The sequence below is a fragment of the Globicephala melas genome, chromosome 15 (genome assembly GCF_963455315.2).
Source record: "Globicephala melas chromosome 15, mGloMel1.2, whole genome shotgun sequence".
NCBI classification, from domain to species: Eukaryota; Metazoa; Chordata; class Mammalia; order Artiodactyla; family Delphinidae; genus Globicephala; species Globicephala melas.
In genome coordinates, this window is record NC_083328.1 from 70,902,629 (window position 1) to 70,917,019 (window position 14,391).

General features: G+C 45.1%; 1 protein-coding gene across 20 annotated transcripts in view; it reads left to right on the top strand.

Annotated features, from left to right (window-relative positions):
* PKIG (cAMP-dependent protein kinase inhibitor gamma) overlaps nucleotides 1-14,391 on the top strand; it is a 110,715-nt gene that overhangs the window by 57,452 nt on the left and 38,872 nt on the right. For 3 of the 20 annotated variants that reach the window (XM_060284320.2, XM_060284318.2, XM_060284309.2), the window contains exon 2: nucleotides 13,793-13,967. The exons of the other annotated variants lie outside the window; for them this stretch is intronic. The gene's annotated coding sequence lies outside the window, so the exon portion shown is untranslated. The remainder of the gene's footprint in view (nucleotides 1-13,792; nucleotides 13,968-14,391) is intronic. 20 annotated transcript variants of the gene reach the window in all.

Here is a 14,391-nt window from a genome sequence, read left to right on the forward strand (position 1 = left end):
GGGTTCTCATTGCAGTGGCTTCTCTTGTTGCAGAGCAGGGGCTCTAGGCGCGCGGGCTTAGTAGTTGTGGCGCACTGGCTTACTTTCTCTTACTTTCTTTATACAGACACAGAGGGAAATCCCGAGTCCACAGAGGAGCCAGCTGGCCCTTTAAATGGCCCCAGTGTCCTGGCCCTGTGCTGCTTTCCTCTGCTTGTCCTCAGTATTCATGTCAGTCATTCTCACTTGTTGTTTCATTTGTAATTAGTAAATCCTGGAGCCAAAAAGGAAGTTGAGGGGGCGAGGTTAGTCTGAAACTACTGTCTGCCTCACCCCCCCTATTGTAGTGGTCTGTTTTCTTGTTTCCTCCCCTCAGCTGACGACAATTCAGTGAGTACAGGGATCACATTGCGTTTATCTTTATACCGTCAGGACCTGGGGTATTAGGTCTCCAACAAATGTTTATAAATGAATGAATGTTGGCAGTGTTCTTATGCCTCCTTCAAACTGCAAGATGGCTTGTGATCCCCATTGTCAACAACAAGCAATGTCCATCAACATTGTTGTGGTTTCCCTAAAGCAAGAATCCTTGAACTTGGTCTGTGGACCTTTGTGGATCCAGAGAGGGCCTTCAGGGGTTCCCAAAAACCCCTTGAAATCAGATTCATTTGAAGACAGGCATTTTCTTTTTTTTTTTAAATTTATTTTATTTTTGGCTGTGTTGGGTCTTCGTTGCTGCACGTGGGCTTTTCTCTAGTTGCGGCAAGCGGGGGCTACTCTTTGTTGCGGTGCGTGGGCTTCTCATTGCGGTGGCTTCTCTTGTTGGAGAGCACAGGCTCTAGGCGCATGGGCTTCAGTAGTTGTGGCACTCGGGCTCAGTAGTTGTGGCCCGCGGGCTCTAGAGCACAGTCTCAGTAGTTGTGGTGCACGGGCTTAGCTGCTCCGTGGCACGTGGGATCTTTCCGGACCAGGGCTCGAACCTGTGTCCACTGCATTGTCAGGCGGACTCTCAACCACTGCACCACCGGGGAAGCCCCTCCATCTTCTTTTAAGAAGATAGTAATATATTTATTTTTGAAGAGTATAACACTAATATGCATTTTATAAAAATTAGAACAGTGTGGAAGTATACCATTTAGTTAAGGAAATCTGTAATCCTGCTGTCCAGAGACGGCCTCTATTATAATATACACTTTGATATATTGTGTATCCTTTTAGAGATTTAAATGCATGTAATAACAACAACAAAACAGTGATTAGGAGCCAGGTACTGTGCATTGTCTCATTAAATCCTCACAGTGTCTCTGAGATGGGGCCCGTTGACCAAAAAGCAAATTTGAGGCTTACAGCTAACTGGTGACTTGCCTAAACTTATTTCCAATTTTTGCTACCATAAGCAATCTGTAATAAATAAAGATACGTCTAACTATGTGTTCTTGTATGTTTATCTCCACATGATAAATTTCCAAAACTGGAATCACTTGGTCAAAAATTATGCACATTGAAACTTTGGTTCATTTGGAGAAAGATAGTTTAGAGCTTTGCAGTCAGGCATGCCAGTGTTCACATTCCCACTGTGACTTGCTGGCCACTCACTAGACTTAACCTGTGCCTCAGTGCTATTTTTTTTATATCTGGCTGAGTCAGGTCTTGGTTGCAGCACACGGGATCTTTTGTTGTGGCACGCTGGCTCTTCATTGTGGCTCACGGGCTTCTCTCTAGTTGTGGTGTGTGGGCTCCAGAGTGCACGGGCTCAGTAGTTGAGTCGTGCTGGCTTAGTTGCCCTGCGGCATGTAAGATCTTAGTTCCCCGACCAGGGATCAAACCCGTGTCCCCTGCATTGGAAGGCGGATTCTTAACCACTGGACCACCGAGAAAGTCCCTCAATTTGTTCTTATGTTAAGTAAGGCTGATAACAGAAACCTCTGGCTGTGAGGATTGAATGAGATGATGCATGGAATGTCCCTGGCTAGTATCCAACACATAGGCAGAGCAGTATATTAGACAGACTGGTCCCTGCTGTTACAAAGCTGGCATTTTAATGTGGGAGTAGGGGAGGGAACAATGAACGGCTGGTAGTAAACAAATTAATGAACAGGAAAAAGAACAGTGCTGTGCAGATAGTTAAAAGAAAGTGATATGATAGGTAGGTGGGCGTTTCCTTAGGTTTGTTGGGTTGGGGAAGTCCTCAAGAAGTGACATTTTAGATAGGGTCTGAATGAGGAGGATAGTCTTTAAATTCCTAGGAGTAGAATCTTGGGATCAAAATTACATGCATTAAAATTTGGAGTCATACAAATGAACCTATCTATGAAACAGAAACAGAGTCACAGACATAGAGAACAGACTGGTGGTTTGCCAAGGGGGAGGGGGTCAGGGGAGGAGGGATGGAGTGGGAGGTTGGGGTGAGCAGATGTAAGCTTTTATACATAGGATGGATAAACAACAAGGCCCTGTTATATGGCACAGAGAACTACATTCACTATCCTGTGATAAACCATAATGGAAAAGAATATTTTTAAAAAAGAATGTATTAATATATATATGTGTGTGTAACTGAATCACTTTGCTGTACAGCAGTAATTAACACTACATTGTAAATCAACTATACTTCAATTAAAAAAAATTTTTTTTAATTGTGGGTCATATATTGACCAAATACTGACAAATTGGCCTGGAAAAAATTCTAAAGTAATTTACATTCCCTCTGTGTATAGACATGTTTCATTCCTCCACCCTCACCAGTACTTTTCTCCTGATCTTAAAGAGCGGAGTTAATCAAAAGATTATCCTAGAGACCTTTCTGTCTGTCTTCTAATGAGCTTCGTAGGCAGGGGGAAAAGATAAGAAAACAGGTTAGTCCCTTTGAGGAATCCCTTCTGTTCCCTTTCCCTAAATTAATTGTCCAGCATCACCCCTTATACTGTGAAGCTCTCTTCTCACTTCCTGCCCTTTTTCTCTGCGCTACTTCCTGCCTGCATTGTGTGATAGGACTGGAAGCCACCAATGTTTTAGCCAATATATTTACATGTTGATTAACCGCCGCTTTTCCCCTTCGGAATTAGGCAGTGCCTGGCTCCGAGGAGATGGCTGATCAAGCATTGCTTTTGCTATAAAAACAGGGCAGCTTTTAGAGATAAGCTGGTTTTTCCAGATGAATTTGTTGGCAAGGGTATAATACCTTCTGTGAGTTAAAACTGTGCAGAGGGCTCTGCACATCTTTCTGTTATAGTCAAACCTTCTCCTCTGGCATGTGGTCAGGGGAGGCTCTGGACCCTACAACTGCTTCTGCCCCAGAATCGGTGGGTAATAAGACCTCTTTTGTTTGTTTGGAGTGCCTATATGATTACATATTGTTTGTGGGTCTGTTCTGTGAAGCCTTTTATCATGCTATGTAACCTGGGTTACAAGAAACATTCTCTTTGTAGGTCTTAAGCTTAGTGCAGCAACAGTAAGTGATACAGCACATGTTAAATACAGACCTCATTCAGGTACTGTTTTATTTCAGTTGTATTTGTTTATAGCATACACATGTATTAGAATTTAATGCCTGATTCAAGCCTTAAAGAAAATAATATTGTGTAGCTTAAACTCATAGACAAATGGATTAAAAGTCACTAGTTCTTAAAATGTAATTTCTTTTTATAATCTTTTTAAACTCAGCAACTTAAATAAAACATCCTGAGGGCAACATGTGTTAGCGAGGGGGGCCTGGGGGTGGCGTGGGGAGGGAATGTGTTTGGTGAAATTGTCCAGGAGCAAAGCACCACTCACTTGAAGCCCAGAAATTTGTCATCCAAATATGTGCAGATTGCTGGTGCTATAAATAGTTTGAACTCAAGTAAACAGCTTCTTCCCCCTTGGAAGCTTGGCCATCGTTCAGATGCCCGAGCAGCCCCGGGAGCAGCCTCTCACAGCACATGCTTGCACCCTACTCTTAGGCTGCTGTCAGCGACCCCGGTCCCCAGGGCTTGAGATGACTGTGGGCCACATCAGCAGGCCCTTCAGTTCCGCACCTTTGGCTCCCACCCCGACCCAGCCCACCCAACAGCTTTACAGACCTGCCTCTGCTCTAGAGGAGCCCAGACCTAAGATCCCTGGCAGCTCTAAAAAGCCATGGGGCCACCTGGCCATTGACTGAAGTCGATTTAGGAGATACAGACATTCTCTTTTTTTTTTTTTTTTTTTTTTTGCGGTACACGGGCCTCTCACTGTTGTGGCCTCTCCCGCCGCAGAGCACAGGCTCTGGACGCGCAGGCCCAGTGGCCATGGCTCACAGGCCCAGCCACTCTGCGGCATGCGGCATCCTCCTGGACCGGGGCACGAACCCGCGTCCCCTGCATCAGCAGGCGGACTCTCAACCACTGAGCCACCAGGGAAGCCGCAGACATTCTCTTTTCAGGGCAGAAGCACACACGACTCATTCCTTTCTTTTGGAGCCAAGAAGAGCAGCACGGTGATTGGAACAGCCATGCTAACAGCTGCCCTGCCGTATGCCAGGCAGGCCGGCCACTGATATTTCAAATGCCCCGTTGAGGACTTGAGCAAAATGCTGACATTACAGCAACTGAGGACATTCCACAGTTTATTACTATATTTCCCTTGGAAAAAATAAGTCTCTTTCTCTGAAAATTCCTGCTTCAGCTGCATTCATCATGTCAAGTGCCCATGTGGAGGCTATGAAGATCTTGACATTTAGCTATTGAGAGGACAGCGGATAGGGATGGTAGCAAGTAAAGGATTAGGATCATGAAACCTGGATTCTTGGGCAAGTTACCCCACTTTTCTTACCTTTAGTTTCTTCATCTGTCAAGTGAGGATAATCCTGTTTCGTAGAGTTGAAGAGGAAATGGATGTAACAGTACTTTCTGTACCGAACAGTAGACTGTAAAGGAGAGGTGGGAAAGTGGAAAGGGTCTCCCAAGGCTGGCCTTCTGTACTCTGTGGCCTCAAGCCGATGAGCCAATGCCTCTCAGCCTTAGTCTTTTTATCTGTAAAATGGAAATGTCAATACCTGCCTTGCAGGAGTGTTGTGAAGATTAGAAATAACATATGTAAAGCTTTGGCAGATGGTAGATAATAGATAAATGGCAATAATAGTTATTGTTACATTTCCTGTGGAGATATTCACTCTGGGCGGTTTAGGATTCTTCACCTGGAGAAACAGCTTCATTTTGTAGATGTCAGGATGACCAGAAGGCCCTGCTAAATGCTCATGGCAATAACTGATAAAAACAGATAACATTTTTAAAATTCAAAGTAATCATGAAATCATTAAAAAAAAAAAAATCTATGAGTCCAGAAAGGCATCAATCTGCTGCTTACCCCCTTACCTGAGGCAACCATTTAATTTTTCTGCTTTTAGCTCTTCTGGTGGTTATCTCCATTTCTCTCAGTAATTTCTCCCTATTATTTCTCCCTATTATTTCTCCCTATTATTTTTAAAAAATTAAACTTGTTTTTGTCGTAACGGCACATGCACATAGGTTTGCTTTGTTCTTTTAAGGTCAAATATCATTATAAACTGACGCTAGAAAACAGCTGTCCCCTGCCTCTACCCCTTTTTTCCCTTCCCTCCTGTCCTGCTCCCAAGAGCATACAATTTTGATCCTGTTAGGTTTTTTTTGTGTGTGGTACGCGGGCCTGTCACGCCTGTGGCCTCTCCCGTTGCGGAGCACAGGCTCCGGACGCGCAGGCTCAGCGGCCATGGCTCACGGGCCCAGCCGCTCCGCGGCATGTGGGATCTTCCCGGACCGGGGCACGAACCCGTGTCCCCTGCATCGGCAGGCGGACTCTCAACCACTGCGCCACCAGGGAAGCCTGATCCTGTTAGTTTTTTGTTCTAGTGTTTCTCTCTCCATATATCTAAGTGATATGCTTATGCAGCTATCTGTCTTTATAAAATTTTTATTATGGAAATTTTCAAACATACAGTAGAGAGAATAGTATAACAGATCGTCATGTACCACCCATTACCCAGCTTCAAGAATTGTGACCAGACTTATTTCATCTGTGCTTGTGGCCATTTTCGCCCTGCTTATAGATAATTTGGGGATAAATTCTAGACAACATTTCATCAGTAATTACTTCAGCATGTATCTCTAAGAGAATAACTCCTTTTTTTAAAACATAACTACACTCCCATTATTACACAGTAAAATAATTAATAATCCCTTATTACTAGCAAAGGTCTCCAATTAACTCAAAATATTTATTTTTCAAATGAGATGCAAACAAGGACCACACAGAATCGTACCGCTCTTTCTTTATTCATCAGTTTTAGACACTGCCTGTTGACCTCCTAGGATGGCACACGAGGCCTTAGCCTTGTTATAAACACCACAGCCCCGCTCACTCTTTTCTCCCTTACCCTTTTCTCCCAGCACCACAGTTTTTTGGTTAAATTCGTATTCACTGTTTTTCAGTGTTATGGCACTGTAAATATTATTTACCGCTGAGCCAGTAACGTTCTAATTATTTTTCCTTTCTGTCTGACGGTTTTCCTGGACTTAACAATAGCTTCTGCTTTAACATGCTTAGTTTTCCTTTGTCCGTCGTGCTGAATCTTGCCCGTAGACTTTCAGTACAGTTTTTGGCAGGCTTGTCAGAGTCCCGTCCTATTTTCCTGGAGCTTCCACCCTCCTGCTTGAATCAGACTGACGCCCCCTAGGCTCGCGAGTCAGCCAGGTCCCAAAGCTACCTTCTTCTCCCCCTCCCCTCCCCTCCCCCTTCTCTCCTCCCCCTCCCCTACCCCTCCTTCCCCTCCCCCTCCTCCCTCTCCCTCTCCTCCCCCTGTGCCTTTCACTTCTGTTACTAGATCCTTGCTTTTCAAAATCTTACTTTTTGGGACTTCCCTGGTGGCGCAGTGGTTAAGAATCCACCTGCCAACGCAGGGGACATGGGTTCGAGCCCTGGTCCAGGAAGATCCCACGTGCCGTGGAGCAACTAAGCCCATGCGCCACAACTACTGAAGCCCATGTGCCACAACTACTGAAGCCCATGTGCCACAACTACTGAAGCCCATGCACCTAGAGCCCGTGCTCCACAGCAAGAGAAGCCACTGCAATGAGAAGCCCGCGCACCGCAATGAAGAGTAGCCCCCGCTCGCTGCAACTAGAGAAAGCCCACACGCAGCACCAAAGATCCAACGCAGCCAAAAATAAATAAATTAATAATAAATATAAGTTAATTACAAAAATAAATTTTTTTTTAAATCTTACTTTTTAGTTTAAACCCTTGTTTAGGTAAACTTCTCCTCCAGAAGTTTACTGAGAAAACAGTACATGAGTGATAAATTGTTCTAAGTCCTTGCAGTTCTGAAATGTCTTTATATTGCCTTTCCGAGTATAAATTCTAGGTCCCAAATCATTTTCTTTTAGAACTTTTCCCTTGGAAAGCATTGCTCCTTTTCTTCAGGCACCCAGCATTGCTGGCAAGAGGTCTGATACCCGTCTGATTCTTTTTTTTTTTCTTGGAAATTACTGGAATTTTATTTGCCTCAGGCTTATGACTTGCAACCAAAGACATTGTTCAAAGAAAGCAAAGATTAAGTACACTTTAGGGAGAAGGAGACAATACACTTTGGTAACAGGAGATCAGGTTGACAAAAGAAGCCATCCATTACACTATATAGATTCTTTTCTCTTGAAATAATCTGTCTCTCTAGAAGCTTGTAGCATTTTTTCCTTATAAATTCTGAAAGGTCAGGACACTCTGTCTGGGTGTGGTCTTTTCTCATACTCTCTGTGCATTTTAAGCTTTGCAGTTAGAAGATGCAGTCTTCCTTCGGCTCTGGGAAATTTTCCTCTTGATTTCTTAGATAACTTCCTGTTGTACTTTCCTTTACTTTCTATTCTGTTCTTTTTATGGAATTTCTAGTTAGTTTGACATTGAACTTCCTGGAATGTTGTTCTAGATCAAGATACTTTTGTATCCTGTGAATATTTTTTCCCTATATTTTGAATGATTTCCTTTTCATATTTTCCAGCCCTTCTCCTGAATTGTTAATTTCAGTATTCATATTCTTAACTTTTAAGAGCCCAGTTTTGTCAGCTTATTTCATGCTTCATGGACACAGTATCTTCAGAATCTCTCTGAAGATGTAAGAATTTTTCTGTAAAGCTTTTCATTTGCCTGAATCTTTTTTCCCATGATGGAGTCTATTTTCTCTTTATTTCAGTCTCTGTCATGCTGTTGGTTTTCCTCAGATGCCCTATGATAGTGTTTTCTTTTTGCCATTTGTAATCAATAATAACAGCCTCCTTTTAGGAGCGAGGCCAGGGGTTTGCCTGGGGTTCTGCAGAACTTCCTGACCCTCTGTGTGCTGCGAGTGTGTTGTGGGCAGCTGACTGGCACAGGACCTTCAGTGGGTCCTCTAATTCTTAGCCCTCTTCCAAATCCTCTTGATGCTTGCCGTCCCCAGGCCCAGAGCCTCCCTGGGCTTCCACACTTCCAGTGGTGCTTTCCTGCCCCTATGCTCTAGGCTTCATCTTCTATCTGTCATCATGCTTCTATGAACTGTTTCTGTCTTTTAGAAATTATTTGGAGTGAAATCTTTTGTTCTCTAATGATCCTACTCAACAAGAGGGAAATCCCGATTTGAAGTTTAGAAGACATGATACTTTTTTTTAAAGCATGAAACAGTTGCTTTAACCCAAGCCTGGACTATCCGGGGTATGTGTGTGTGTTTAGAAAATATTTGTTGAATTTCCTATTTGTTGACTTTCCTATTCTGTATCAGTGAACGAGGGAGACATGTTGTCGAACTTGTGGAGCTTACAATAACGTATGTTAAGGGTTATGAGAGGAGAGATGGAGGGTGCCGTGGGACCCATACACCTAGGAGAGCTCACTTGGCTCAGAGGGAAGGCCTCCAGAAGGAAGTGACGTTTCATCTGGGATCTGATGGCTGAGGAGGAGTTAACCAAAACAAGAGGGTGGGGCCAATCAGATGTATGTTTCAAGTGCAGGGTCAGAGAGAGTTTCAAACCAATAGAAGGGCTTCCTACTGTTGGAGCACCAGGCTGTGCAGCCACAGGAAATCCCCTGCCTTCTGGGGCCTGCCATTCCCCATCTCAAAAATGAGGAGACTCAATGAGCATGCTCTTTTCAGCTGTAAAAATCAACAAGTTTAAGATTGTTTAAAATTAACTCAAGCGTGGAGATCCATCTCTCCCATAACTGCCCCAATCTGAAACCTATCTCTTGCTGGTGGGAAGCAGGTATTAAGAAGGCTGAAAAAGGCAGGGGAGGGGCGGTGTGGTACCCTGCAAACCTCCCCATTTTCAAGGTGCATTGTCACAGGGACCAGGCTTCCCTTCCCCTGCCAGCTCTGCAGCCGGCACACAGCATCAGCAGCAGCGGGGGGGCGGGGGGACCGGGAGGTGGAGCCTCAGAACATCAAACCCTGTACACAAGGCAGCCAGATGTGCTCCAGAACCAAAAAAAGGTATCAAACAGTTGTCGTCTTTTGTGGGGTTGACTCCTCCCCCACCCCCAAATGACTTAAGTTTCTGAATTCAAACATTGTTTTGAGTGTAGGTGCGGTTCTTTCTGGGTCCATACCCCAGGAGGTTAACAGGCTGTTTCTGATGGTAGAATGATGGATGACCTTCCTCCCTTTTTTTCTGCTCTTTTCTATTTTCCTATTTTTTTTACAATAAGCAAGTATGATTCTAATTGGAAAGAAAACAAAATCTACTTTGATTTATTAAGTCTCAGTCCATATGTTTCTCAATTAGTTTCGTCTGGAAAAAATGGGGACCTTCCAGCTGTGTGGCATAAGGATTAAGTGCATTTGAAATGGCATGACAGCTGAAACTGGACTTTTTTTTTTTTTTTTTTGCGGCACGCGGGCCTCTCACTGCTGTGGCCCCTCCCGCTGCGGAGCACAGGCTCCTGACGCGCAGGCTCAGCGGCCATGGCCCATGGGCCCAGCCGCTCCGCAGCACGCGGGACCCTCCCGGACCGGGGCACGAACCCGCGTCCCCTGCATCGGCAGGCGGACTCCCAACCACTGCGCCACCAGGGAAGCCCTGAAACTGGACTTTGGTAGGGTGAAAAGTTAATTGTATTTTACAGCAGTTGTTTGGACTAGAGGGTGGGTAGTGGTGGCCAGAATTTATTCATTCACATACTCCTTTCAACAGATAGCCATCAGTTACCAGCTGAACAAGTTACTCAGGTGATCTGTGTCTGGAATTTCCTCTTGTGTCAAGTGGAAAAATTAAATATACCTACCTCATAGGATCCTTGTCGAGATTAAATGAGGTAATTTATATAGAGCAGTTAGAACATTATCTGGCATGTGATAAACATTCAGTACAAGTTTTTGTTACTTTTGGATTTCCTTATTTTAATAAATGTCTCATAATATGTACAGAATGCTCATAAATTAGACACGGAGCTTTTGCTTAAGAAGCTCAAATTCTAGCAGCAGAATAAGATCCGTCCAGAAATAAATATGCCTCAAAGGAGAAAAGGTAAGTTTCTTAAGAGAAACAGATAAAGTACTAAGGAAATTCAGAGGGAGAGAGCCCCTCCGGACTGGGAATGAGGGGGTGGGAGTTAAAGGCAGCTTTGGGGCAAAGGGGCGGTGTGAGCCCTTCAGACCAGCCCTACACGCTGAAGCTGCCAGGGTTTCCTTTATCCTCAAATGGAGCCAATCTTGCTGGCTGTGAAGATCTGCCAAGTTTCCTGCAGGGAAACATTTAAAAGGCAGTAGAGTAAGGGACTTAAGGGGACAGGCCTGGCCCCAGGCAGCCTGGCTTGGAGCACAGACTCCGTCACTTACTCCAGGGACCCTCTGAGAAGGCCAGTCAGCCTCTACACGCATCGTTTTTCACAACTGTAGGATGAGACCGTGAGTAACACTTCCTGTAGCTGCTTCGGGTAAGGATGCCATCCAGTGGGGTTTACAGCACAGAGCGTGGCCCCAGTCCATAGAGTGTATCATCTGCCGTGGTCAGTAGTGGAGAAAGTGAGTGTGCTGGTGTTGTCACAGTTCTCTCTTCGTGGCTTCTGTCACAGATGGACAGTTCTTCAGTCTGCAGGGCAAGTGTTACAAAATACATGTTGTCGAGGAAAACGCTACCTTTGTTTTTATGAATGGGCTCCTTACTAGTATTTTTGTTCAAGTAACAAAACGTGCTTCAGAGCACTGAGGGTGATGTCAGTAGGCTGACCTGTCAGGACACGGGCTTCATTTCCTCACGCCCACTCATACTTCTGGAATAAAGGCCCAGCCAAGCAGTGCCCCACCTCCAGGCCCCCAATGCTGAGTGTCACTGCGAGCACACAAGAACACGCCTGACAGCGCTCCGAGGCTTTGTTCCCTACTCATCCTGACGTTCTGGAGAAACACGGGGCCCTTCTCTGGCTTCCCGACATTCTTGACCTTATTCATTGTCACGTCATCCTCCGGGCAGAGGGTGGTGACAATGAGTCAGAATTAGAAAATAATGTCTTTTCTCTAGGATGTGCCAGCTGATTTTACAAGTATTTTTGAACTTGTAGTCTGTGCCAGGCACTTGAGCCACACAAGAACCTTGAAGAGTGAATGCGGTTGTTACTCTCATTTTACATTGGGAAACCAAGGCACAAAGAAGTTAACTTGCCCAAGGTCCCACACAGGTAGAAGGTCCAGGGACAGGTCTCTTCAGGCTGCTGACTGCTGCTCTCCATGGGTGACCAGACTGGTGTTGTTTTTATTCCACTACAGTCTCAGACCAACTTGTGGGAAAGCCTTCAGCATGGCACACTCCCTCCTAATATATAGCCTATTTGCTTGGACCTTTTCTGATTAACATCCAAGTTTTCTGAGAACTAATTAAAATTCTTGTTAAGTTACAAACTACCACAACCTCCTCCCACCTATAAATAGCTTCTTTCCCAATAGAGCTGTAGTCCCAAGTAGCTTTAAAGCAAATCAGATCTGCACCATTGGGGGGAGGGGCGATTGACACCCAGACTTGTTTCAGGCCACACAGTATTTTGGTAGAAAAGCAGGTAAGCACCCCTCTTACCTAGTAGCCAGAAGTGTTTCCTATTAGCTAACAGATTGACTACCTTTCCCCATCTCAGGCCTGGTTGAACCCAGGAAAACTCTCCTTCCCCACTGGTTTTAAGAAGTTTAGCCCGTTTTTCAAAGTGGAGATGATCCCGTGTAGCACTAAGGGCCAGGCTCGGGGGATTAACCGTTTTGGAAAGTAGCACTGGCAGTTGTGGGCACGTTGGCCTCAGCAGGAGTTAAAAGACTCAGTTTCCAAGTCTGGCCTTTTCGTCTTGAGCTGTGTGACCTCGGGCATGTCACTTATCTTCTCTCTGCATGTCACTTATCTTCTCTCTGTTTCGTTTTCCTATTCAGGAAAAGGAGATTAATAATGCAGTTCCCTGGGGACCTGATTCTCCTCAAATGAGAATCAAAGGAGATTAGGTACAACAGTAAGAGCCGCCATCTATCATCACTCACGTGCCAAATACTTTCAGTTCCCTTACATGTGTTATTTCATTCTCACTGTCCTAAAATGGAGGCCCTAGTGTCGCATTAAAAAAGAAAGAAAAAGTTCAGAGGAGTTAAGTCACATAGGATTCAGATCCCTGGCTCCCAAATTGATGCTCATAATCACTAGACATATCCCATTGCTTCCCACTATACACCAAAGCAGAGAGGCTTTGTCTTTCCTATCGAGTACTCCACAAATGCAAGAGATTAATTATTGTCTCTAGTAACCACTGCTGTTCCATGTTAGTCCCTTAGGACAGTTAAATTCTCTTGCTGCTTTATCTTACCTAGTAGTTTATGCTGCCTCTTTCCATGTCCCCAGGACTTGTTCAGTGAATTCTTGGGGTTTTTCTCCCAGAGAAACAGTTCAGCTCTACCAGAAAGGGGGTTGAAGGAGGCTGAGCGGAGCCAGGCATCTTGAGCAGAGGCCCTTGGACCCCTCCAGGGTTCCTCCCTCCCTCAAGCGTGTGGTCAGCCAGCTTGTAGTAAACTTCCTTATGTTGCATTTGTTGACAAGCTCGTCTGTCACTGAATTTTAGAAGTGGCCAGCTTATCGTAAACTTCCTTATGTTGCATTTGTTGATAAGCTTCTCTGTCACTGAATTTTAGAAGTGGAAGACACCAAAGCCCTCATTTCATTGATGGGGAAGCTGAGGTCCAGAGAGAGAGATGACTTGCTTGAGGTCAATCATTCAGTTAAGAGTGTGACCAGGACCGGAACCCAGTTCCCCAGGCAACAGACTAGTGCTCTCTGAGCCTTTGGAGTGGGCACGTGGCATCTCCCCCAGTGAAGGACAGACTCATGCACTCTGTCCAGCATGCACCTAGGAAACTTTAGGGAGAAATTCGACAACTTGGAAAATTGAGAAGGAAGAAGGAGATGGGGGGAGGGACGGAGTTGGGGTGCAGCTCCCCACCCTAACTAGTGGCTCATACACCAAAGAAGTGAATTAGACCACAGCACGGCAAACTAGGTAAGCCCACAGTCAGCAGTGACTAAGAGGCAAAGGGATTTATGCCGGGAGCCCTGGCCCAGGGAGTGGATAGGAAGCCTTTTGTCACTAAGGCTGCAGTGTTGAAAATGGAAGGAAGGATGTTAGGCAAATGTGCCGGCCCGGGATGCAGTTACAGCCCCCGCAGCTCATTGTCCAAAGGAAATGGATCTCTCCTGTGGACGGAGAGGTGGAAACTGAGCAAGGGAGCTGAGTGGTTGACATCATCAGGCTGAGCATTGGGTTACAACAAATGGGGACTTACTTGGCCCGAGACGTGGGAAACACCCACTAAAACCTTGAAGTGCATTTCATTTAGGAGACGCGGAGAGAGGGAGAGAGAGAGAGGGCACGAGAGATCCTGCCTGCACCCCTGGCCCGCTCTGCTAATCTTGCTTACCCTCGGAAGGGAGGCGTTCTGAATGCTGGCTTCTTAAATTCGACCTTCCCTTCTGACTGAGGACCACTGGACTTGTAAGGAACTCTCTGCTCTTGTAAGTAGAACTTCCTTCTCTGTCGCCACCCCCAGGGAGAAGCAGGCTTGGAGGTAGGGCTCTCTGGAGAGCTTGCTTTCTAGCTTGTTGGTCACAAAGTGTCTATTTTTTTATATTATGATTTATTGCTTTGAAATTAATGGCTTTGTCTGAAACTGCCTAGGGCTAGAGTCTGAGCCTCAAGGCTCGCAGATGGGCTCCAGTCAAATGCTGTTTCACTTTGTTACCCAAAGAACTTTGACAGAGTACCTAGAACTTCAAAAGCAGCTCCTTGCCCCAAATATAAGTGAGGAAATAAATCCTCCCTTAGAAATTGGTGTTTGGAAAATCTTTATTAATTTGTTTTTCTGATTACCAAGGTGGTACCAAAAAATCTTAAACATTGTAGAGAGAAATATCTCTGCAAATGAAAATTCCCTATAAT